Source organism: Eucyclogobius newberryi, unplaced genomic scaffold (genome assembly GCF_026437365.1).
Source record: "Eucyclogobius newberryi isolate DKJ021-1_F unplaced genomic scaffold, fEucNew1.0.hap1 SCAF_21, whole genome shotgun sequence".
Lineage (NCBI taxonomy): Eukaryota > Metazoa > Chordata > Actinopteri > Gobiiformes > Gobiidae > Eucyclogobius > Eucyclogobius newberryi.
Window position 1 is genome coordinate 16,064,395 of NW_027315846.1, and position 23,575 is coordinate 16,087,969.

General features: G+C 41.4%; 1 protein-coding gene across 1 annotated transcript in view; it reads left to right on the forward strand.

The window, feature by feature from the left end:
- The first annotated feature begins 4,539 nt into the window (after positions 1–4,539).
- The window catches only part of lingo2b (leucine rich repeat and Ig domain containing 2b), a 47,208-nt gene continuing 28,172 nt past the window's right edge, over positions 4,540–23,575 (forward strand). Inside the window, exon 1 of the mRNA XM_072457559.1 lies at positions 4,540–4,836. The gene's annotated coding sequence lies outside the window, so the exon portion shown is untranslated. The remainder of the gene's footprint in view (positions 4,837–23,575) is intronic.

Sequence of the window (23,575 nt, forward strand, 5' to 3'; positions counted from 1 at the left end):
AAATGAATAAATGAATAAATGAATAAATATATAAATAAATAAATAAATAAATGAGAAATTTAGTATCAGCCATTATTATAGTATTTACAACTACCTGCTTGTACCATTAGAGCCCTTACTCCACTTTTTGCCGTCTTTAAAAATGATTTCTCTGGGTGGAGTCCAAAGAAATGCATGTGTCAGGTAAAATTGGCAACTATAAATTTCCCTAGTGAATGAACGTGAGAGTAAATGACTGTCTATGTCTCTGTGTTAACCCTGCGACGAGCTGGCCCCTGTCCAGCTCGTCCGCCTAAGGCCCAAAGTCACTGGGATAGGCTCCAGTCACCCGCGACCCCAAACAGGAACAAGCGGTAGAAAATGAAAACCTGGCATCTTCAAAAGACTTGAGATCTTGAGACTTGTCATCAGCAGGACAACAACCCTAAACATGAACCCAGAGCTAAAATGGAATGGTTTAAAACATAAACAAATCTATTAAAGAATCGTTGGCAAGAGCTGAAAACTGCTGTTCTCAGATGATCTCCATCAGATCTGACTGAGCTTGAGCTGTTTTGAAGAAAGGTCAAAAATGTCAGTCTGTAGGTGAGACAAAGCCCAAAAGAGCCAGTTCCATAAAGTATTGACTCATTCGGGCTGAATACTTTTGCACACTGCTCTTTTCCACTTTCATTTGTATATACATATATCATTTTCCTTTCATTTCAGAATTGTCAGTCATTTTGTTTGTGGTCGTGACAAAATGTAGAAAGTACCAGGAGTAAGAACACTTTTGCAAGCTACTGTATATTGACCATGATGCTTGGATTTTTCCGTCTAAATGAATATTGTACTAAAATGCTGAAAAATGCCTTCTATAAAAGTGGGTTGTATTAATCATAAATAATGCCACTGGGTCCCATAAATCACTGACATTTACAAAGCTGTGTAAAGAGACAAAAAAGAACATCTGTAGGCTATATCACTGAAAGTATGACAGAACGCGAGAGACAAAAGACTTCTACCTTGAGCAGAAAGCAGATGGTTTGAGTGTTCTATCTGCCGTATTGACCTTTCTTAAAAATCCTCCTATCTGCGCGGGGATCATTGTTTCAGACGAAAGTGACTGAGGAATTGATCATGTTGAGATATGCTAATGTGACATTATGATGTGATGCTGTTAAACAATTGGTCTGCATCCACTGCCTTTACGCTCCATTAGCGCCGCTGACTACTTGGGTTTAAGGCTGTTACAACATCAAGTTTTAGTGCTGCAATTATTCTCAATGCTTTACAATGTGACCAAACATAACAGAAATGCATAATTAGGCCCGAGCCCCAGCAGGGCGGAGGGCCTAATGCTCCCGCAACGCTGCCCCTGGCAAGTACAGTGAACTAGCCCATGCCGAAGGCATGGATCATGCATACTTACTCCTGCTATGACAGAAATAGTCAACAATGAGTGAATGGGCGTAGCCCATTCACTCATTGTTGACAACAGCAGCGCGAAGCGCTGCATTCCTCCAAAATCACTCCTGGCATCGTCCCGTACGCGAGAATCCATGCCGCAGGCATGGGCTATGCTTGTATCTGCTCAAATCAATGGAAGTCTATGGGGAGTGGGTGGGGCACCCCGACGGGAAAGGGAGTGACGAGCGCGTAAGCGTTCGTAATGATGATTCCACCCCATGGCGGCATCGGGAAGGCTTAGAGCTTTCAAACGATGTATAATTTGTTGTTATAGTGGAAACGGCTATATTGTTTTTGCTAAAAATATTATTCTTTTTTTATTTTTCTTGTTCTTCTTCAGCGCTTTGAACTCTAATTTGCCCCCCTGAACATGCTCAAAAACTCACCAAACTTTGCCCAAAATTCAGAATCGGCGAAAAATTTGACTTTTTCTGGGCCATTTTTTTTTTCGTTAAAAAATGGCGCAACAGCGCCACCGACAAAAGTCAAAATACATTGCGCCTATGGGAGACGCCCCGAGGTCAACTTTGGCATAAAGCTACGAAATTCAGGACACGCATTCCTCTCGTGAGGACAAAAAAAAAATGTTATTGTGGCCACGCCCCCAGACTTATCCTATGCCCGCCATCTTCCTTTGAAAATAAAAAAAGCTGAGTTAGCCATTTTGTTCACGTCAAACTTTGACAAACTCCTCCTAGGGCGTTTTGCCCACCAACTTCAAAATCGGCGTACGTCCTCTGGACAAGTGGGGCATCTAAAGTTATCCAAATTTTTGGGATACCTTTTACGGTCTACGTGCGGCGCAGCCACAAAATTGGACAACTTATTTTGGGATAATGCTAATCTAAAAATTGCTCCCATTTGATCAAAACGAGTCCGATTTGGACCAAATTTGAATCAGTTGTTAAACTATCCAGTTTGGACCAGTTTATGATGACAAAATTGAAATGGGCCTGATAGCGCCCCCTACAGAGTGACCTTTGAATTAACATTGAAGGTCAAAAATTAGTTTTACCAAAATGTTCTAAACTTTACCCAAAATTCTATTTGGCCATCCCGATCAAAAAACCCAATGAGACAAACCTCCCATGTTATCCCTATGGGAAAACCGCAAAATCTCTCAAATTACCACATTTTTATGTTTCACACTTTAACGAACTCCTCCTAGTGCGTTTTGCCCACCAACCTCAAAATCGGTGTACGTCCTCTAGACAAGTGGGGCATCTAAAGTTATCCAAATTTGAAGGATTACTTTTACGGTCTCTGTGCGACGGAGCCGCAAACGTTTCCCAGAATTCTGACTATTTGGCCTTCAGAGTGGCCTATAAACAATAGAGTTTTTCCAAATGACATGATATTTTGAACAAAATTCTAATTTGCCATCCTGATCATACAAGTATGAGAGCCAAAGCCATATTTTGTACGGCGTAACCGTAGCGATGACAGAAACATCCCATGTTATCCTTATGGGAAAATCGCAAAATCGCTCAAATCACCACATTTTTACGCTTCACACTTTAACGAACTCCTCCTAGGGCGATTGTCCGATCAAGCTCATATTTGGGGAAAACCATCTACACAAGCGGAGCATCAAAAGTTAGTCATATTTTGATTTTAAGTGGTACGGTCTCTGTGCCGTGGAGCTGCAAATATACTGTCACAAATGGGAAAAACGCCAAATCCTTGAAATGTTCACATTTACGCTTCACACTTTAACAAACTCCTCCTAGTGCGTTTGGCCCACCGATCTCAAAATCAGTGTACCTGCTCTAGACAAGTGGGGCATCTAAAGTTATTCAAATTTTATGGATAACATTTACGGTCTCTGTGCAGCTGAGCCGCAAACTTTTCGCAGAATTTGGACTATTTGGCCTTCAGAGTGGCCTATAAACAAGAGTTTTTCCAAATGACATGACATTTTGCACACTATTCTCATTTGCCATCCCCAAATTAAAAGTATGGGAGCCAAAGTCATATTTGGTAAAGCGTAGCCGTAGCGATGACAGAAACATCCCATGTTATCCCTATGGGGAAACCGCAAAATCTCTAAAATGACCACATTTTTACACTTCACACTTTAACAAACTCCTCCTAGGGCGATTATCCGATCAAGTTCATATTTGGGGAGAATCATCTACACAAGCGGAGCATCAAAAGTTATCCATATTTTTATTCCAAGTGTCACGGTCTCTGTGCGCTGGAGCTGCACATTTGACCGACATTTGTGTTCATCAATGTGTCGCTGTCTTAGTTCTTAGACAATTGCGTTAGCGCCATCTCTGTAAAATGCAGAGAGCAGAGTCGGAAAGCCGGCGGCCCGCGAGGGCCGTTGGATGCCGCTTGCGGCTTTAATTTGCTTTATTTCCGAAGTCCAGCTTTATGAACTCAAACTGGTATTATCACAAAATACAAATAAAAAAGTACTTTACACGTGGTTTTACTTTTTTGGGTGAATAGATTGAACTGAAAACACTAATTGTTGCTGCCTACAATTCACACAATTATTGTATCTTTTTGTTCTTACAATCTGAATAATCATGAACATTGATACGCCAAATAATCTTGACATCCCTACTAGGCTCAGAATAAACATGATCACTAACTGATGTCATCTATTTATGAATTGCAGGTATATTGACTACTAAATGCTCCCGCCATTAATATGTGCATTTATTATAGGGCCAACAACCAGGTGCCCCATATACCTTAGTGGAATCGCCTATGACTGTGTGCGTGCGTGCGTGTGTGTGTGTGTGTGTGTGTGTGTGTGTGTCATACTCAGCCTAATATTCTGCTGGCTTTTGCTCTGAAGGTTTGGACACGTGCGTCTGACGCTCTCAGCTTGACGCACGGCTCCACCGCGTCCACCGCCTCTCCATCCCTCTCTCCATCCCTCTCCTCCATCCCTCTCTCTCCTCTCTCCATCCCTCTCTCTCCTCTCTCCATCCCTCTCTCTCCTCTCTCCATCCCTCTCTCTCCTCTCTCCATCCCTCTCTCTCCTCTCTCCATCCCTCTCTCTCCTCTCTCCATCCCTCTCGCTCCTCTCTCCATCCCTCTCTCTCCTCTCTCCATCCCTCTTTCCTCTCTCTCCCTCGCTCCCGCCTCGACTCACGCGATCCTCCCGTCATCCCGCGCGCTGTGCTGATGCCTCGTTAGTGGAGCGGTCTGGAAGAAGGATGCAGAACAGGCTCGGAACACCCGCGAACCAACTCTGAATATTAAACCCGAACGAAACAATCTTGGGGAAGTAGTTTTTTTCCTATGGAAGTCGGAAAGAGGATTGCTTTCCAAAGTCTGCTCAACTGCGCGTCAGTGATCCACGGCACGGACTCCCACATAGTCATGTAAAAGCTGGATTTTGGCGCATGGTTCAGCAGGTAAAAAAAGGTAAGAATTAGATTGATTCAAATCTGATTGCGATTGTTTGATTTTTGGACTGCGGCTTTTCAAGAATGGCAAAATTCCATTGTTGCGTCCAAAAATAAAAAAAAATAATGGTTTAGGCACGACTCACTATTATCTGTCTTGTGAACTCGTGGTGTAAAGCTATTGACTCTTGGTTTCATCAGCAGGCTAAAAGGCAGCTTTGCGATGTGGGCACTGGGAGCCAAAAATAAATTAAAAAAATGTGGAGATCACGAGAGGAAAAAGGACCTGATGAGTTTTTCCCACGGGGATTGACATTGAATCTTAGTTTTGGTGACGCGTGTGCCAAAAACGATGATGTGCGCACACGTGACGACACTTTCCCTGTTCAATTCTGCTGTAGTTTCCATTCTTTACAGTGCAAAGATAAGACTGTGTGATAGGATGACATCAACGCGTAACGGTACATGTCGAAATCTTCCCCCAAAAGCGTCACTGCTCTGTATAAAGTTGGCGCATGGCGTTCTGGGTGAAAGTGGCCTGGCAGCGGGAGTCTTTTAGCTCCACATACCTCCCTGAGTGGTCCCAGATCCATGCCATCCTTTAAGGGTTCGGTCATCAACTAGAGTTTGTATGGAACACAATCATATTGGCTATATTTTCCATAGTGACCTTTGGAAGAATATAAGTGAATCATAAATGAGTGATGCTCCAGCCAAAAGGGTTAGAAGGCTGGTTGGTCTGGCTTCCCTGCGCATTAATTGAGTATGGCTTGGTTGCAGTAATTGTGTGCAAATTTAATCAGCTGCTTTCCTATTGTTCTAATAGAGAGCAGAGTTCAGGGGAAATTGCTTACGACGGCATTGGGCTGGAACAAGGCTGTAGCTCGCTTTAAAACTGATTCTGGCATCCTCAAAGTTCCCCCTCTTTCCGTGCAGGTGAATTCAGTTCACAATTTATTTTTTATTTTTTTCGGTGGTAAATCCCTGGAATCCCTGCCGGCCCCCGAAAGCCATTAGGGAGAGAAAGACTTAGGCGTTTCCTACTTATACCTCCACCGCTGCAAGAACAGACCAAAGCGTGAATGAGTTGAGTGAGGCGTTTCCATGGCAACTTGTCAGGGGTGTGTTTGGTCCCTGGAGATGGCACGGGCTGGTGGGGAGGACTGGAGGAGAGGAGGAGAGGAGATGGAGGGAGAGAACAGGAGGAAAGTGTATTCCTCGTTAGGGCGGCAGGCTTTTGGGGGGATGGGAAGATAACGGGGAGAGGTGGGTTCGAGTTGCTCCCGGTATTTTCATCAAATTGTTTTTTTCCTCTCCTTCTTTCTTTCTTTTCCTGCGTGTCACGCCACCTCCGCTGCTTACGTGGAAGTAAGCTGTGCGTATGTGAGCGTCGTCATGTGGGTGAACTTGCTCCAGGGCATTGATACAGGCTTCGATTTGTGACTTTCTTAAGCCTGTGTTCACAATCATTATCTTCTCTGAGCTGACAATACAATAAGCAATTTGCCTGATGATTTTGAACGTCGGTGCTGCAGCCAAGGTTTGGGATTTGTTAAAAAAAATTGACCATGTGTACAATTTTTCAGTAATAATTGATTTTTTTAGGCTTATATAATCAGCCATTATTTTGTTATGTTACGAGACTACTTCATAACCCAGCACCGCCTATTTCATGCACATATTTCCAGGGTTGTGCCACAAAACACATCCATGGTGAATCATTGAGAAGAACAGGTGAAAGGTGCTTCTTTATTTAGTCCTGTGACACAATGGGGTTCCTCTGGATCCAACCAAGAGAGGTCACAGTATAGACTCTGTAAAAACTGCAGAGAGTTGTAAACTTCACTGGGTATCATCAGTTACTTATCTTTTGCAAGATGAAGGCTTGATTCCTTAGCTGACACATGTTCTCTTTGTTCTTTTCTCTTTATTCAACCCATAAAGGTAGAGTCTGCATGAACTCACTGCTACGTTCGAATCAACTCCGAATTTTGTCACTTTTCCCAACATTGGTCACTAATTAGGAGTCAGAAAGTCCAAGTTGTACACTCAAAATTCCCCACGATTGATCTTGAAAAGTAGTGGGCAGTGATGCTCTCTAGACAGGTCAATATGGACAACACTGCGAGTGTCGGAAAAAACACACCTTACAGCGACAGGTCTTTAACTTGACACAATGACCCGTGATCATAAATAAACCACTCTTTTTAAAAAAAATCGTTATGCTGTAAGCCACTAATGTAAGCCACTAATGTAATGTAACCTTAGCTTGAGCTGTTGTAATTTCCTTTCTCAGGCAAAAGGCTCAAAATTCCAGTTTGATTATTTTACTTTATTTAAGTCCATCTTGACAAGCTTTTTGTTTATTTTTTTATTTTAGTTTGTTAATATGCTTGCCGGACTAATTTCATAAATATTTATAACAGAAATACATTTTCATCAGAATCAGAAAAGGTTTATTGTCATTGTCAATGAACAAAATTCACAAAAACATGCTGCTTTGGTGATTCGGTGCAACATACAACAATGAACAATAATAAAAACAAGATACATAGAATCAAATAGGGCAGCCAAAAGGAAAACAATAAAGATAAACATAAAAATAGGCTTACTATGTACACAAAATTTACAATTTCATTTTCAGATATAGTGCAGAAGTGAACAGTGCAGTGAATGATAGATTAAAATGTAGTTAAAGTGGCAGGTGTTTGGAATGTTATGTGTTCTTATGGTGGGAGGTTCTGATCCGGATGGAGGGGAGTGGCCTCCTGCCTGAGGGGAGTGGCTCAAATAGTCTGTGTCCAGGGTGAGAAGTGTGATCCGACCTGCTCGTCCCAGAGCCCTGGAGACGTACAGGTCCTGCAGAGATGGAAGTCCGCGGCCGATCACCTTCTCAGCAGAGCGCACAATGCGCTGCAGTCTTTGTTTGTCCCTGGCTGTGGCTCCAGCGTACCACACGGTGATGGAGGAGGTGAAGGAGGAGGTGATGGAGGAGGTGAGGATGGACTCAATGATGGCCGTGGAGAACTGCACCATCATCTCCGCTGGCAGCTTGGCTTTCCTCAGCTGCCTCAGGAAGTACATCCTCTGCTGGGCCTTCTTGATGAGGGAGCTGATGGTGAGCTCCCACTTGATGTCCTGGGTGATGGTGGTGCTGAGGAAGTGGAAGGAGACTACGGTGGTGATGGGGGAGTCTGTGATGGTGAGGGGGGACTGGGGGGCTGTGGCTTTCCTGAAGTCCACAATCATCTCCACTGTCTTCTGGGCATTGAGCTCCAGGTTGTTACCGCTGCACCAGGACACCAGCCGGTCCACCTCCCTCCTGTAGACAGACTCAACCCCATCAGAGATGAGCCCGATGTGGGTGGTGTCATCTGCAAACTTGACCAGTTTTACGGTGTCGCGGCTGGGGGGTCAGCAGTTTGTGTACAGAGAGAGGAGCAGAGGAGAAAGTACACAGCCCTGTGGAGCTCCTGTGCTAATAGTCTGAGTGAGACATTCTTCCCCAGTCGCACGCACTGCCTCCGATCCGTCAGGAAGTCAGTGATCCACCTGCAGGTGGAATTAGGCATGTTGAGCTGGGAGAGCTTGTCCTGGAGCAGAGTGGGGAGGATGGTGTTGAATGCAGAGCTGAAGTCCTCATACAGGATCCAAGTTATTCAAGTTTATCAGACTTTTTTCACCCAAATGCCAGAGTCACGTGACCTGTGGCAAGGAGAAAGTAGTGAGAGGAGTGTCTGAGTCGCTCTTTGAGTGAGTGCAAGGATGTACACAGCCCCTGTTTTAGGGATTCTTGTTATACTTCAGCTGCTCCCATTGTCTAATGAAAAGTGTGCCTCAGATATATTTGTGACTCTATCATGCCTGAGGGTACCAAAATACCTCCGTGAACCCAGAACACACACACACACACACACACACACACACACACACTTTTCTCCACGAAGATGTTAATTGCTTTACTTGAAAGTGCCACAGTACCGCATTTGGCCAACCTATCTTGCATTTATTCAATTCAAATGTTTAAATGCTTTGAGAAACATGCATTCTTACTAAAATGGGAGTCGTCACCGTGCAGATCTGGGACCTCTTTTCTAAAACTTTACTTGGAATTCTTACTAATTGTGTACGTGCAGACAAACCACAAACTTCCACAAGCTTCTTCAAACTTGCTCACTTTTCATCACATTTAGCCCACCCAAGACACAATGTTCTGCACTGTCCTCATGTTCACATTAAGCTGAGACGACCAGGTGGCAGATCCTCCTCCACAAACGTTACATGGTGCACCCTTAGCTTAAAATATCTTTTTTTGTAGTATATTCTTATCAATTGTCTCATTTTGATGTCGCTTTGAATTTTCAAACATCCCAAAAGTGTTTGACTACCATAATTGTCTTCCATGACTCCTTCAGAGCCCCTAAACAGCCCTCTCATGTTGTAGTCACTCGCCCGTCCCATCCCACACCCCATTTGCCTCTTCCTCTGTCGGCTGTTATTGTTATTACTGCCATTACAGCGTGTCTTGGCATGAAGCTCACCACAGAGTAGCATCGAACGCACTAATTCAACTAACAGCGGCAGTAAAAACATGCGCCGCCGCATCGGATACATCAATAAAATCTGCATTACCTTCAAAAAGAACCACTGGAAGAAAAAGCTACGCCCTGCACCGCTATAATCACTCACATCAAGGCAACAAGTGCAGAGTGATATTGGATACGGTCACTAAGTACATTCACTCCTCTCAAAACCCAACCGGAAATAATTATCGTAAATTAAATAATCTAATGGGCATTTGTATGGTAGTTTTTATAGATAGTGAACGCCTATAATTAGAAAGTGCGTCTCTTTATCTATCTCCAGACATCTTCCACAACGCACTGACTGACAGTATAATCAGCGGGAAGTCATAGCGAGTTCCTTTCGGGAGTAAAATGATCAACTCTCTCATTCAAAAAAATACAATCTTAAGCTGTAATTCAGAAGAGAGACATTAATATCATAGTAAAATTTAAATATAATGAGAAATATATGCACATAAAGCCATTATTGAGCTATCATTCCTCGGTACAGTAATAATGAAAAAACATCTGGCAGGCGAGCGGTGCCGCATTAAAGACTTGGCAAGCGTACACACAGTTTAATTGCTTAATCATTATTTTTGAGAGTTGTACGCTTAAAAAGGAGTGAGAACTTATGAAATGCATTTTGATGGATGGAAAACTGTAAACAAATTCACAATATGTACTGTAGATGTCAGAAATGTTGGGAAACAATTTTTCAGACAGAATGGCAGTGGATTTTTCAATTTCTGTAGTTGATACTTTTTATAAATAAAAAAAAGAAGACATGGTATTATTTATCATTAGTATTATTATTTTTGTATTTGTAGATAGGTAAGTTTAATGCCGTACTGTGGAAAATTCCAGGCAAAGCAATAACATCTCCATAATTATTACATGATTGTTAGTAGTTGCGACATCTCCAACCACATTTTCTATTTTATTGTTGAGAAATGTTGGGCAAATTCCTGCCGACTTTTGAAACATTACTCTGGTCTTAAGTTGACTCCCCAAACTCAAGATTAGATTACTTGTGTCTTGTCTTGACCAATTCAATATATTGAGTCAATTTCGTTTCCAGCATTTTCTACTTTGGCCTTGGTGTATTGGCATTGCCCTGGGTATAAATAGATTTGGACTTTGCACTGTGCCATTTTGGAATACTATTTTCCGCTCACTATATTTGGAGAGACCAGTGTTTCTCAAACAGTGTCCTGCTGGTACACCACTAGTAGGATATGTTTAATTTAGAGACACATGTATTTATGTTTTTGTCCTCTTTATGTTAGAACTTCATTAGCTTTGGTTTAGTCTTTATTCACTCTTAGTGTAAACCTCCTATAATCCTTATAGATCAAGTGGTTAGCAGAGATACACATATTTGCTAGTCTAGTGCATCATTCTCAATCTGTTTCAAAGACATAATTAAACCCTGCTCCAGACTGTACACCTTCATTTCCATCATCAAAAATCCACACAAAATAATCAAATCCAGCTGGTTTAAAGTTGACATGCTGACTTACTAATCTCTCCTCCATTACTAGTATGAATACAGATGTGTGCACAAAACACATCAGCCATGCACGGAGCCACTGCCGTTGTTATTGGAGACCAGTTTTTTGGGGGGGGGAACGAGGCAAGTCTGTGGGTGCGTTACTGTGAGTGCATCGATTAGCAATGCAGAAGAGATGCCGCTTTCTTGAGGCTTCACTTTCATACAAAATCTCAAGGTTCCCCCTGTGTCTCTCCAGTGAGCGATTAACATGGAACAATGCTGCGTGGGAAATGCACAGGAGGAGAGCTTTGAGGCTTTGAAAGAGGCTGTTTCAGAACAGGTGTGATGGAAAGTTTTTGGCGTGCTTAGTGGTTTGATAGGCTGACATGGTTTGTCTGGACAAAGTAAGCATGTTTTCCTTGCATTATTCTCTTACTCCTTCCTTTTATATTTTATTTTTACATTTGATTAATTAATTAATTTATACCTTTATTATTTTTCCCCTCCATCCCTTGTTGGGAAATGGGAGGTTTTGTCTATGGGAGTTTTTGTTTATAAGAGATCTTCTACTGAGAGTGTTTTTCAAACTTCCTATAAGTGATCTGTTCTTTTCCTCTGTATCTACCTCTGTATCTACCTGCGTTGCATCCATGAAATTTCCCCATGTGGGACAATAAAGTAACATCTTATCTTATCTTATCTTTGATGGCATGTAAAATAACTAGGTGGCGTGAATTGGTGAATTAATTTGATTCATAAGCAACATTGCGGGTGTCTTGTCTCAGGTCCAACCAGTACCTGTCATGGCTTAAGATATCTTATTTTGAAAGGGTATTGGAAGTTTACTTTGACTGCTTAAAAGCCTGGAGACACTCCGTGGATGCTGAAGAATGAGAACTCCAATCTAATTGGAGTGCGAGTAGCATAAGCATGACCGTTGGATGTGCATATGACACATCTGGTGTAGATTGTCAGACAAAGTAAAATCAAAAGGGATGTTATCGTTGGGTGTAAATTGTGGGTAAAGTTTTATATTCCTTAGTGCTCCGTGCACTGCTGTTGCACCACAGCCTTTTTTTCATCTTAACTTGCTACTATGGCCGGCTGTGAAAAGCGCATAAAGTGATACAAATTAAGATAAATGTTGCATTGCCCATTACCCAACTGGATAACAAACATGTATCAGAAAACTGGAAAAGAGTTTTTCTGGGTGAGGATCCCCGTGCCCAGTGTTGGTACACTGTTCTTGTAGGTACTGGTGATTTTAGTATTACAATGTTTTTTCCACCTTAGAATGAGAATGGTGGTAAATCTATTTGATTTTGGAAAAGCACAGTTAGTAGATGTGATTACAGCTTCTTGCCATATTGTGAATCGTCAAGAGTTAGGAGAAAATGCTTTAACATGTTTGAGTGCAGTGTTGCTGAGCACATGTGTGAGATCACTGCTGTGGGTGTTCATTAACACAGACAGGAGAATAAATAAACCAGCTTTAGCTCTTCAGGAAAATAAAAGCTTTTAGAAGGATCATATCAGTCAGAGTGCTTCATTTAACCTTCACCATCGTTAACAAGCTAAAGAGAAAGATCAGCAACATATACCTTTTCACCAGTTGATTAAGGTCTAATTGATTGTAATTTATTTATTCAAAGCCCATAAATCTGATTACATTTTTAACACTATCAGATTTACTGTATGTTTTTACTTTTTTACTTTAATTACCTTTACAATGGTGTACTTTTGTACTTTTGTACTTCAGCTGTACTTTCACTTTTACCGGTGTCAGTTTTTCAAGTAATTGTACTTTTACTTGAGTAGTGCACTTCAGTACTTTTGCCACCTCTGCTTCTCCAGACGTCCACTTAAGGCCCACAGTTGCAGTGATATCCTCAGGTTACCTCTCGTCCTGATTATAATGCACATTAGGTTTAAAATCTCCCGTTCCCTCAGACAAACACTCACCAGCCTGGGACACTATCAGCTCGTACAGTTGGAGCCAAAACCCACTGGAAGCTGCCAACCCCCATTATTTTATGCAGATATTCAGGATCAAAAATTCATACGTGGACGTTTCTCAAAATTAAGGCCAAGCGACATTCTCAGAGAAAAGAAAGTCAGCACTGTTTAAAGCCTACACTCAGCAGGAGCCTTTAAAATAATCATATCCGTTATTAATGTTTGGACCACAGTCATAATTACAAGAAATATTATTACGCCGCATGCTGTATGAAATGATGTATTATGTATTCGATTTATCCTTCCGTTGTGAGGACAATATGGTGCAGGAGGATAAGCAGATTACCAACTATCCAGCAAGTTCAGGTTCAGGTAATTTAATTTGTCCGCGCTGGTAGAATTAGTTTGCAGTTGGAGTTGGCATCGATACACCACACACGTAATAAAATAAAAACAGACATCAGGTCATAGATTACAAACAATTAGAAATACGCCAGTGCTGATCCAAAAAAATAAGACAAAAGAAATGCATAAAACCATAAAAGAGCCCACAACTAAACTTTACAATTACAATAAAAAGAATCACAGATGAACAATGAACAAGACACTTCACCCACATAGCCAAAGATTGAGATTGAAATTAGATCTGACTTTAAAATGTTAAATAATAATATGAAATAATCAAAAATACAAACATTTACAAGGCATAAAATTGAATCATAAATCACATTTTTTGTATTCATTGAAATTATACAACATGTACAATAATATGGGAAAGACTGAAGTGGTCACAGCATCAATACAGTTTATCTTGTCAATATTAAGATAAGATAAGATAATATAAGATAATCCTTTATTGTCCACACATGGGGAAATTTCATTGTTGCAACGCAGGTAGATACAGAGGAAAAGAACAGATCACTTGTAGGAAGTTTGAAAAACACTCTCAATAGAAGATCTCTTATAAACAAAAACTCCCATAGACAAAACCTCCCATTTCCCAACAAGGGATGGAGGGGAAAAATAATAAAGATAAAATAAATAAATAAATGAATACCATTGCATGTGATCACGACAGTAATTGCACATTTTTTTATTTTTTGTATGTATTGCCGTTATTACCTGGAGTTGGGCCAAATTAATTCTTCTGCTCCATCTTTGTTTTCGTTCACTGCTTGAATATGATATTGTCAATGAGGCGTAAGGTCATATTTACTCTACTCAAATCAGTAGTGCGTTCAGAGCTCCGTGTTGCGCTGCAGCTGTCCGCAGATGTTGCAGTTAGCCGGTTGCTCTGACGACGGGGAGACCTCAGAGGGGCTGCTATTTATAAACGCCAGCGTGACTATCTCCCAGCGTTTATCACACCTTTAGTACAGCAAATCAAACATCAGGCGAGTCCACAGAGGACGCGACCACGCCGTCTTCAGCTACTCTGTCTCTGCTTAGGCAAATAACTTTATACGATCAGACCGGTTTAGAAAAGAGCTCGGGAAAATGTCATAAATTAGACGCCATGGGAAACGTACATCTGCCGAGTTCACAGCAACAGGCAGTAACGTACACACTAATGTTAAACACGCTTAAACGCCTTATGTTGAAGGTTACTTTGATTGTAGGAATGTCTAGAAATAGTTTCATCATATCTATAAATTGATAAAATAGACTATATGGACTATAAGGAGTGTAATGCTTTAAAAAATATTAGAAAAATACCTCACAACTCCATATACGCTGTCAAAAGAAAACATATTTTCTAATCCTTTTTTTTTTTTTTACAATTCTGATTGAAAGATGACTGCAACACTAAATTTTTTTCATATAAATTAACTATAATTTCTCAGTATTGTAGTTTATTAGAAATGTCACAATAAAGAAAAATGTGACAGTCAAAAAAGAAAAAGAACGCAATTTTCATTAATGTTCATTATTTTAAAAGCAAAACCTTGAAACTTTAATGTATGTTTTTATGTTTAAACATACATTGTAAAGTCAAAACGACCAAACAAAATCAAAGTGTGGCACAAATAAAAAGAAGGAAATGAACCAATGAAAGAAAATATAAGTAGAAAACTGTCAATAACATTAAACTTAACTTTGCTCACTTTTTAATGTCATAATCTTCAGAGACGATTCCACGGAGACCTGTTGCTCATAACATCCAATTAAACCATCTTATGACATTTACATCATGAATTATTTCACCGTTTTCATACGTTGTCAAAATATCTTGTAGCACCCTCAGGGAATTAGCATGGGAACGAGGTATAGAAAACGGGGTTTATTCTTGGCTTGAGAAGTTCGACAACTCTTGACAACCCTTGACAACCCTTGACAACCCTTGAGAACTGAGCATAAAAGAAAAATACAATAAATACAATGAAACACATTTACACTTTACATACATTCATCAAATTGCACAATAAAGTTACACAAACCTCGTGAGCTGACATCCACGAGGGGCTAATTACTTGGTTTGAGCCTTGATTTGACTTATTTTATATTCTTAGTTGTTCTTTGATTGTTTTTCAGCTATTTCTTTGATAATTTTCTTTACTCACGCTCAAGATCAGTGCAGCGTGGCAGCATCGCGCAGCAGTCTAAGTGCGTCTCTAAATTAGGTCCGGGTGGAAACTTAATTTTACGTTATTTGGTTCCGCATTAAATTTCACCACTAGATGGCGGAAGAACAAAGGCTAAACGAGCACAAACACTTTTATAACAAATAGGAAGGACTGTTACACTCCCACCAATCACTTGTGATTTACATAACTGTGTAAACCTATGAACTTTTATTATTTTCAACAACTTATTAATTATGAACTAGTTATGTGTAATGAAATGTCTCTTGAGTTTAGGTTGTGAATCTTAATCTGCTTCGAACAGGACAACAGTCTTCTGAATGGGCCTCTCCAGATAAACAGATTCAGATAGTCGTTTTCCATTTACATCCAAAGTTGGATCTCCAATCAGTAGCTTCACTTTCCTCACTTTTCCATCCTTGCTGGGATACACTTCAATGACCTTTGCCAGCTTCCATTTATTTCGTGGGGATATTTCATCTTGTAGAAGGACAATATCATCCACTTTGGTATTTCTCTGAACTTTTGTCCATTTTTGTCTGCTTTGAAGATTAAGCAAGTACTCCTTTTTCCATCTTGTTCAAAAAGTATTGGCAAGGAGTTGAACACGACGCCACCTTTTCCGGAGATAAAGATCTTCCTTTACAAACTTGCCTGGAGGTGGAGAAATGACCGTGGACTTCATGGTAAGGATGTGGTTCGGTGTTAAAGGTTCTGGGCTTGAGGGGTCACATAGTTGATATGTAGTCAGTGGTCTACTGTTAACCACTGCCATGACTTCATACAGAAATGTCCTTAGAGATGAACTGTCGAGTTGTTTGGCTGATGTTTCCAGTATTGATGTCAGGACACTTCTTATGGTGCGTATTTGTCTTTCCCAGACGCCACCCATATGACTTGAAGCTGGGGTGTTCATAAGAAACTCGCATTCCAGTTTTTCCAGTTTGGCTTGATCCATTTCCTTGAGTGCTTCAACGAACTCATTTTTGGCGCCAACAAAGTTCGTGCCTTGATCGCATCTCATCTGGCGAACTGAACCTCTTATGGCAATGAATGCGCGCAGTGCGTTGATAAAGGCGTCAGTGGTTAAATCATCGAGCATTTCAATGTGTACTGCTCTGGAGCACATGCAGGTTATCAACAATCCATAGCGCTTTAACTCCTTTCTGCCTTCCTTGACATAAAAGGGGCCAAAACAGTCCATCCCGGAATAGGTGAATGGCGGGGTGGTTTCCATACGATCTTCCGGAAGGTCTGCCATCTTTTGCTTCTCAGGGAATCTTCTGAACTTTCTGCACTTTAAACATCTGTAGATGTGAGATGATACAACCTTGCTGCATCCGAGGATCCAATATCCATTCGCTCGAAGTGCATTCATGGTAATCCCTCGTCCTTGATGGTATGCTCTCTCATGATGATGCTTGACAAGTAAAGTTGATACATGACTGTCTCTTGGCAGGATCGCTGGGTGCTTGACATTCGAGTGCAAGGCAGCATGAGTGAGGCGTCCTCCAACTCGAAGTATACTTTGGTCATCCAGGAATGGGCATAATGTATGTAGCTTGTTGACATTGTCTTTAGTCTGGATTACATTGTGCTGAAGGGATTTTATTTCCTTTGAGAAGGCAGAGTTTTGAACCATTTTGAGAACTGTCCACTCTGCTTCCCTTCTTTCTTCTAAGCTACTAACTTCACAAGATTTTGCTTTGCGTTGTTTCACTTCTTTTGCAAGGCGCTTGAGTCTGGCAATGGCCCTGATCATTCGTGACCAGTCCGAAAACTTGTGCAAGTGATCCAGAAGTGATCTTTGTTCTTTAACTTGTGTCTTGAGTACTTGAACTTTCTTGACTTCTGGGTCAGTGCTTGATAACTCTCCCACCTTGACTTCACCACTGGACACAACTTTCTGCCAGAGAAGATCTGGGCCTTTAAACCAGTTTGATGCTACAAGTTGTTCAGCTGTAAGACCTCTAGAGGCGTGGTCTGCTGGGTTCTCTTCGGATGCCACATACCTCCATTGTGTGGACTGTGTGCTTTGTTTGATACGTTCAACTCTGTTTGCGACAAACACATGGAATCTTCTGGCTTCATTTCCAATGTATCCGAGGACAACCTTTGAGTCCGTCCAGTAGGTTTCTTGTGAGTATTCAATTTCCAGTTCCTTTTTTAGCATGTCACCAGTGCGAACAGCGACTACAGCAGCTGACAACTCAAGTCGTGGAATGGTTGTGACTTTAGATGGTGGAACTCTTGATCTTCCCATCACTAATGAACAGTGAACTTCTCCAGATGTGCTTACTGCTCTGAGGTAGGTGCACATACCATATCCAGATGTACTTGCGTCTGAAAAATGATGTAGTTCAAAATGCTGAGCCTTGAAATTGGTTGGAGTATAGCATCTTTGAATCTTTACCCCTGCTAGGTTCCTCAGGTCAAGCAGCCAAGATTCCCACTGAGGTCGAAGACTGTCAGGTAGGGTGTCGTCCCAGCTGAGTTTATCTCGACACATCTGTTGCAAGATCTGCTTTCCTAGTAAGACGAAAGGTGACACAAATCCAAGTGGATCGAATATGGAGGCAACTGTGGACAAAACTCCTCTTCGAGTGAGTGGATTTTCTTTAACAGTCACTCTAAACTGGAACTGATCCAATTCCACACACCATTGAACGCCAAGTGCTCTCTCCATGTGTACTTCACTCAATGCCATGTCCAAATCTTTGGCAGCTACAGCACATTCTTCTTTTGGAAGTGACTCTAGAACCTTGGAACTGTTTGAGATGAACTTGTGCAACCTAAGATTGCCTTTGCTACAGAGTTCACGTGCCTCCTTGACCAGCTGTATTGCTTGACCTTCTGTGTCAACACTTGCTAATCCATCGTCAACATAGAAGTTGGTTTTGATGAACTTGATGGTTTCCTTGCTGAAGTATCCTTCTCCTTCAGTTGCCAAGTGTTTGAGACCATAGTTGGCACATCCTGGGGAGGAAGTTGCACCAAACAGGTGAACTTTCATTCTGTAGATAACGAAGGGGGTGTCGAGGTCGCCATTTTCCCACCATAAGAACCTTAGATAGTCTTGGTCGGGAGCACACACATGAAACTGGTGGAACATGCGTTCAATATCACACATTATTGCCACCGGGCTTCTGCGGAAACGACACAGGACTCCTAGCAACGTGTTTGTAAGCTCTGGGCCGGTCAGAAGATGGTCATTTATAGATGTTCTTTGAAACTTGGCAGAGCCATCAAAGACGACTCGAATCTTTCCCGGTTTTTGTGGGTGATACACCCCATGGTGTGGGATATACCATGCCGGGGTCTTGTCAGTATCTTGCTCTGGAACCTTCTCAGCATCACCATGTGCTATAATTTCCTCCATGAACTTCTTGTAGTCCATGTAGTACTGCTTGTTTCTTCTCAGCTTTTTCTCCAAGCATTTGAGTCGATGAATGGCACAGGCCTTGTTATCAGGCAGGTTGGGCCTTTCACACTTGAACGGAAGAGGCATCTCAAAATGTCCATCCTCTTTGAGCCTAATGCCTTCTTTCATCTTTGTTAGGAACCTGAGATCTTCTTGCGAAATCTTGACATCTTCTGAGACCTTTTCCACAAAGTCAGACTCCAAAATTTTTATCACGTCGCCAGGCGAGATAATTTCTTTTATTTGAGTTCTGTACACGTAGTGCACTTCACTGGTCAGGTTTGATGTCAACTGAATACTTGGCACCACTTGCTTCACAATGACTTGATGACTCACTCCAAAGGCATCTCCATAATCAAGACATGGATTGCCAAAGCCCACGATGCTCCAGCCCAGATCAGTTCTTTGTGCGAATGGCTGATTTTCTTTTCCGGCCACCACTTGACGGGGAACAAGGGCTTGAGGACAGTTGTACCCAATCAAAAGGCCAACGTCACAACTTTGGAGAGGAGCAATTTCATCTGCGATGTATTCAAGGTGTGGCCATGCCTTAGCTGTATTTGGTGTTGGAATGTGATCTCGATTTGCTGGAATAAAGTCTCTTGCATATGTCACTGGTAAGGGAATGATCTGGTTAGAGTAAAATCCTCTTACTTGTAAACCGGAGAGCTTGTGGCAGGACACAACCTTGCCCTTTGAAGACATTGTGGTAAGCTTTAGCTGAACTGGTTCACTTGTAGTATGCAGAGCTCTTGCTGTTTCTTCTAAGATGAAGGTAGTGTCACTCTGTGTATCAAGGAGAGCATACACTAGAATTTCACGCTCTGGCTCACTTTCAGCTGAAACCCACACTGGAATGATTGAGGATGTGTGAGTATCCATGACGTTCTGCATTACTCTATTAGACGTTGCTTCACTTGTCATTGATGTGACATTGGTGTTTTGTGTAGTTGAATCTGGTTTTCTTTGCTTTGTTTTGTCACCGCCTCTCGCTTGATTGCTCTTTATCTGAGTCCTTTCCTCTTTAGTGCGAATGTCATGAAGACATGTTGGATGTTTTTTCTTACACGTGTCACAGATTTCTCTGCTTTCACAATCTTTGGAGCGATGGCCAGATTTCAGGCAGCCAAAGCATAACTTCTTCTCTTGCACAAACTTGAGTCTTTCTACGATATCCTGATCCATGAACTTCCAACATTTTAATAGACTGTGGCCTGCTCGCTCACAGTACCCACAACTTGAAATGACAGCCCTTTCATTGGAATTGATCGCCATTACCTTTGCTCCATAACTCCTGTTCCTCAACACCTTTGTCTTTTCACCTTCACTTGGTTTCAGAGCGTAGAGAGATGTTATGGGGTTACATGCGATTTTGGCTTCACGTGAGATGAATTCAACAAAATGGCTGAAACTTGGGAATGCGTTGGTCTGTTCAAGTACTTCTGTTGCTTTTCTGTTCCACCTTGATGTGAACCAGTCAGGAAGTTTAGCAAGCATTTTCTGGTTCTCATTGCAGTCATTGAGTACTTCGAGACCTTTAATCTGTGACATGGCTGCTTTACAACTGCGAAGGAAGTCTGCGAACTCTTGTAGTTCTACACTGCCTTTGGAGTTTATCTTCGGCCATGCATCGAGTTTGTCTCTGAAGGCTTTAGCGATGAGAAAAGGATTCCCATATCTTTCTTCAAGGACTGTCCATGCTGCATTGTAGGCTGACTCAGTGCCAAGCAGAAAGTAGCTTTCTATAGCTTTTCTTGCAGGTCCACTCACATACTTTCTCAAGTAGTACGTCTTCTCTTCAGCTGGTATGCCTTTCCTGTCAATGAGAGTCTGAAAGGAAATCTTCCAATCACTGTATCTGAGTGGGTCACCATTGAAAATTGTAGGCTCTGGGACAGGGAGACGACTTGCACTGAGAGACTCTGCAAATGCCTTTATCAGCTCTGTTGTGTTTGCTTCTGGTGTAGATGCCACATTTTTAGGTGCAAATGGCAGTCTGAGGGGTGAGCCATTGATTTCAGACTTGACTTCATACTCTTTGTCACGGGGACGTTGATGAAGCAGATCATATATGTCTTCATCTGAACATTCACTTTGCTCATATACTTGTTGTCGTGCCTTTGCAGCTTTTAATTTTTTAACTGTCTCCAGCCGCTCTACTTCTCTGCGCTTGGCTTCCAGCTCTCTTTGTTTTTGTGCAATTTCTGCAGCTTGTTTTTCAATTTCCTTCATATGATTTTCTTGTTCAAGTAGAACTTCCAAAGCAGCTTCATTAGCAGCAACTTCCGCAGCTGCATCTTGTCTTTTAATAGAGTGTCTGCTTGATTGTCTAGATGAGATCCTTGATTGAGAAGAGCACTTACTGTGGTGAGACTTGACACCACTATTTTCTGAGGCGACAGACTTGAACACTGACTCTGTGTCTTCAAGCTGTTCTTTGTCCTCTGGACCTTCAACCTTTCTGATTTTTTGAGACTTCTCTATAGCTTCAGTGATGTTTCTTGTTACGGCATCGCATGTGTCCATCCTGCGTCTTGTGTCATTGTCAGGAGAATCAATCCGTCTCAGATCATTGTATGCAGTGAAGGTATTTTCAGCATTACTAGTAACCTTGGTGAGATGATCCTGCAGAAGATTAGTTGAGCAATGTTCATTTATAGCTTTCTTAGCATCCTTAGTGACAGCTTTCCACTTCTCATAGCACGCACTGAAACGATGTGTGGCCTTCTTTACCTGCTCATCGTGCAGCTCTTGTCCCTTTTCCGTTAACTTGCGGACTCTTGGACTCCTTTGTGTATCTTGTGAGGTAGTGGGAATATCATCTTTAGTGCGTTCAGCTTCTTGTGGTTGCTCATTTGTCAGGAGTGTCTCTTCACCATCTTCCGCAAAGTCTTCATTTTTTGACATTGTTTAGTTTATTTTGAATGTTTACTTTAAATGTGATTAGTAGTAACTTAAGTTTTGAAATAAAGTATTTGTAGTAAAGGAAAAACCGAATATTGACTTGGGTTACTACTGTACTTTAACTTAACTTAATCTTTCAAATGTACACTTTTAAATATGAGCTCTGTTAGCGTGTCTCAACTACTAAATGTTGTGAATAAATCAGTAATTATTAAGAATTATTGACTATAAACAACATGCACTTATGTTACTTAGCACAAAAAATGCAGTATATGTCATTACTATATGAACATCACTTCAATTGAAACAGAAAGATAAAGATAATACCAGTCCTTTGATCAGAAATGAAACGAAAAATATCTTCTTATTACAAGTTCCTTTAACTTGTCTTATTTTCTGATCAAATTATCTTAATGAGAGTCCTTGATGCAACATTCATTTGTGGGAACCTGGATCTCCCGCAGTTGTTGCGTCTGGTTGTGCATTTGGCCGTGGCTCTGCGAGGCGCTGTCGTCTCTCCCGACCCTGGCACCGTTTCGTCTACCCATCCGGAGCTCACGAGTTCTCACTGTAGCACCCTCAGGGAATTAGCATGGGAACGAGGTATAGAAAACGGGGTTTATTCTTGGCTTGAGAAGTTCGACAACTCTTGACAACCCTTGACAACCCTTGACAACCCTTGAGAACTGAGCATAAAAGAAAAATACAATAAATACAATGAAACACATTTACACTTTACATACATTCATCAAATTGCACAATAAAGTTACACAAACCTCGTGAGCTGACATCCACGAGGGGCTAATTACTTGGTTTGAGCCTTGATTTGACTTATTTTATATTCTTAGTTGTTCTTTGATTGTTTTTCAGCTATTTCTTTGATAATTTTCTTTACTCACGCTCAAGATCAGTGCAGCGTGGCAGCATCGCGCAGCAGTCTAAGTGCGTCTCTAAATTAGGTCCGGGTGGAAACTTAATTTTACGTTATTTGGTTCCGCATTAAATTTCACCACTAGATGGCGGAAGAACAAAGGCTAAACGAGCACAAACACTTTTATAACAAATAGGAAGGACTGTTACATATCTATTCCGCTGACATTTTCAGACATTTTATAACAGCGAGGTGAAGAACTCTGCGAGACAGAAGCTGCAGGGCTGATTTTATATCAAGAAGTCTGCGCGCCTCTTGGCCTCCACCTCATCTCTTTCCAATTTGGTATTTATCTCAGCCGCGCTCCCATAACCCTGCATCTGTTCGGGTTTGCTCTGCATCTGGCCCCAAAAATCTATCATCAGCGCTGCATCATGGGCCTCCTGTTGCCTCCGATTCATATTTTACCTCTCCAAATTTACAACAGCATTTGAAAAGTGATTGCTGAATATACAGATAATAATGCAGGACAGGGTAGATGTTGTGCAGACATAAAAAGACAAACAAAATATGTCCTCTCGGTGTAGAACATTGATATGCTATAACTCTAAAGTGGTTTTCTCTGATTGTAATTGCATTGTAAACTAAGTAAATTGCCCAAAGAGTGTGAAATAGAGACATCAAATTCTCATGTGTGATACAAACAAAGACTAATTACCTGAGCTAAAACAGGGACAGTACTACAATACTCAATTAGAATGGCCAATAAGATCTACTGACTTTATGAATTCAGCCTTTTTAGAGTTTTTTCCCTCCTTCTGCATTGGGCTTTGTGTAATGCTTTGATATACTGTGTTTCTTTGCTTGGTATGAATAACATTTGGAATCAGCACAGAGCACACAACAGAATTTATAGCTGTAACTTTTCTGGTGAAAGGTCTGCCACCTGTAGATGTATTGGTTT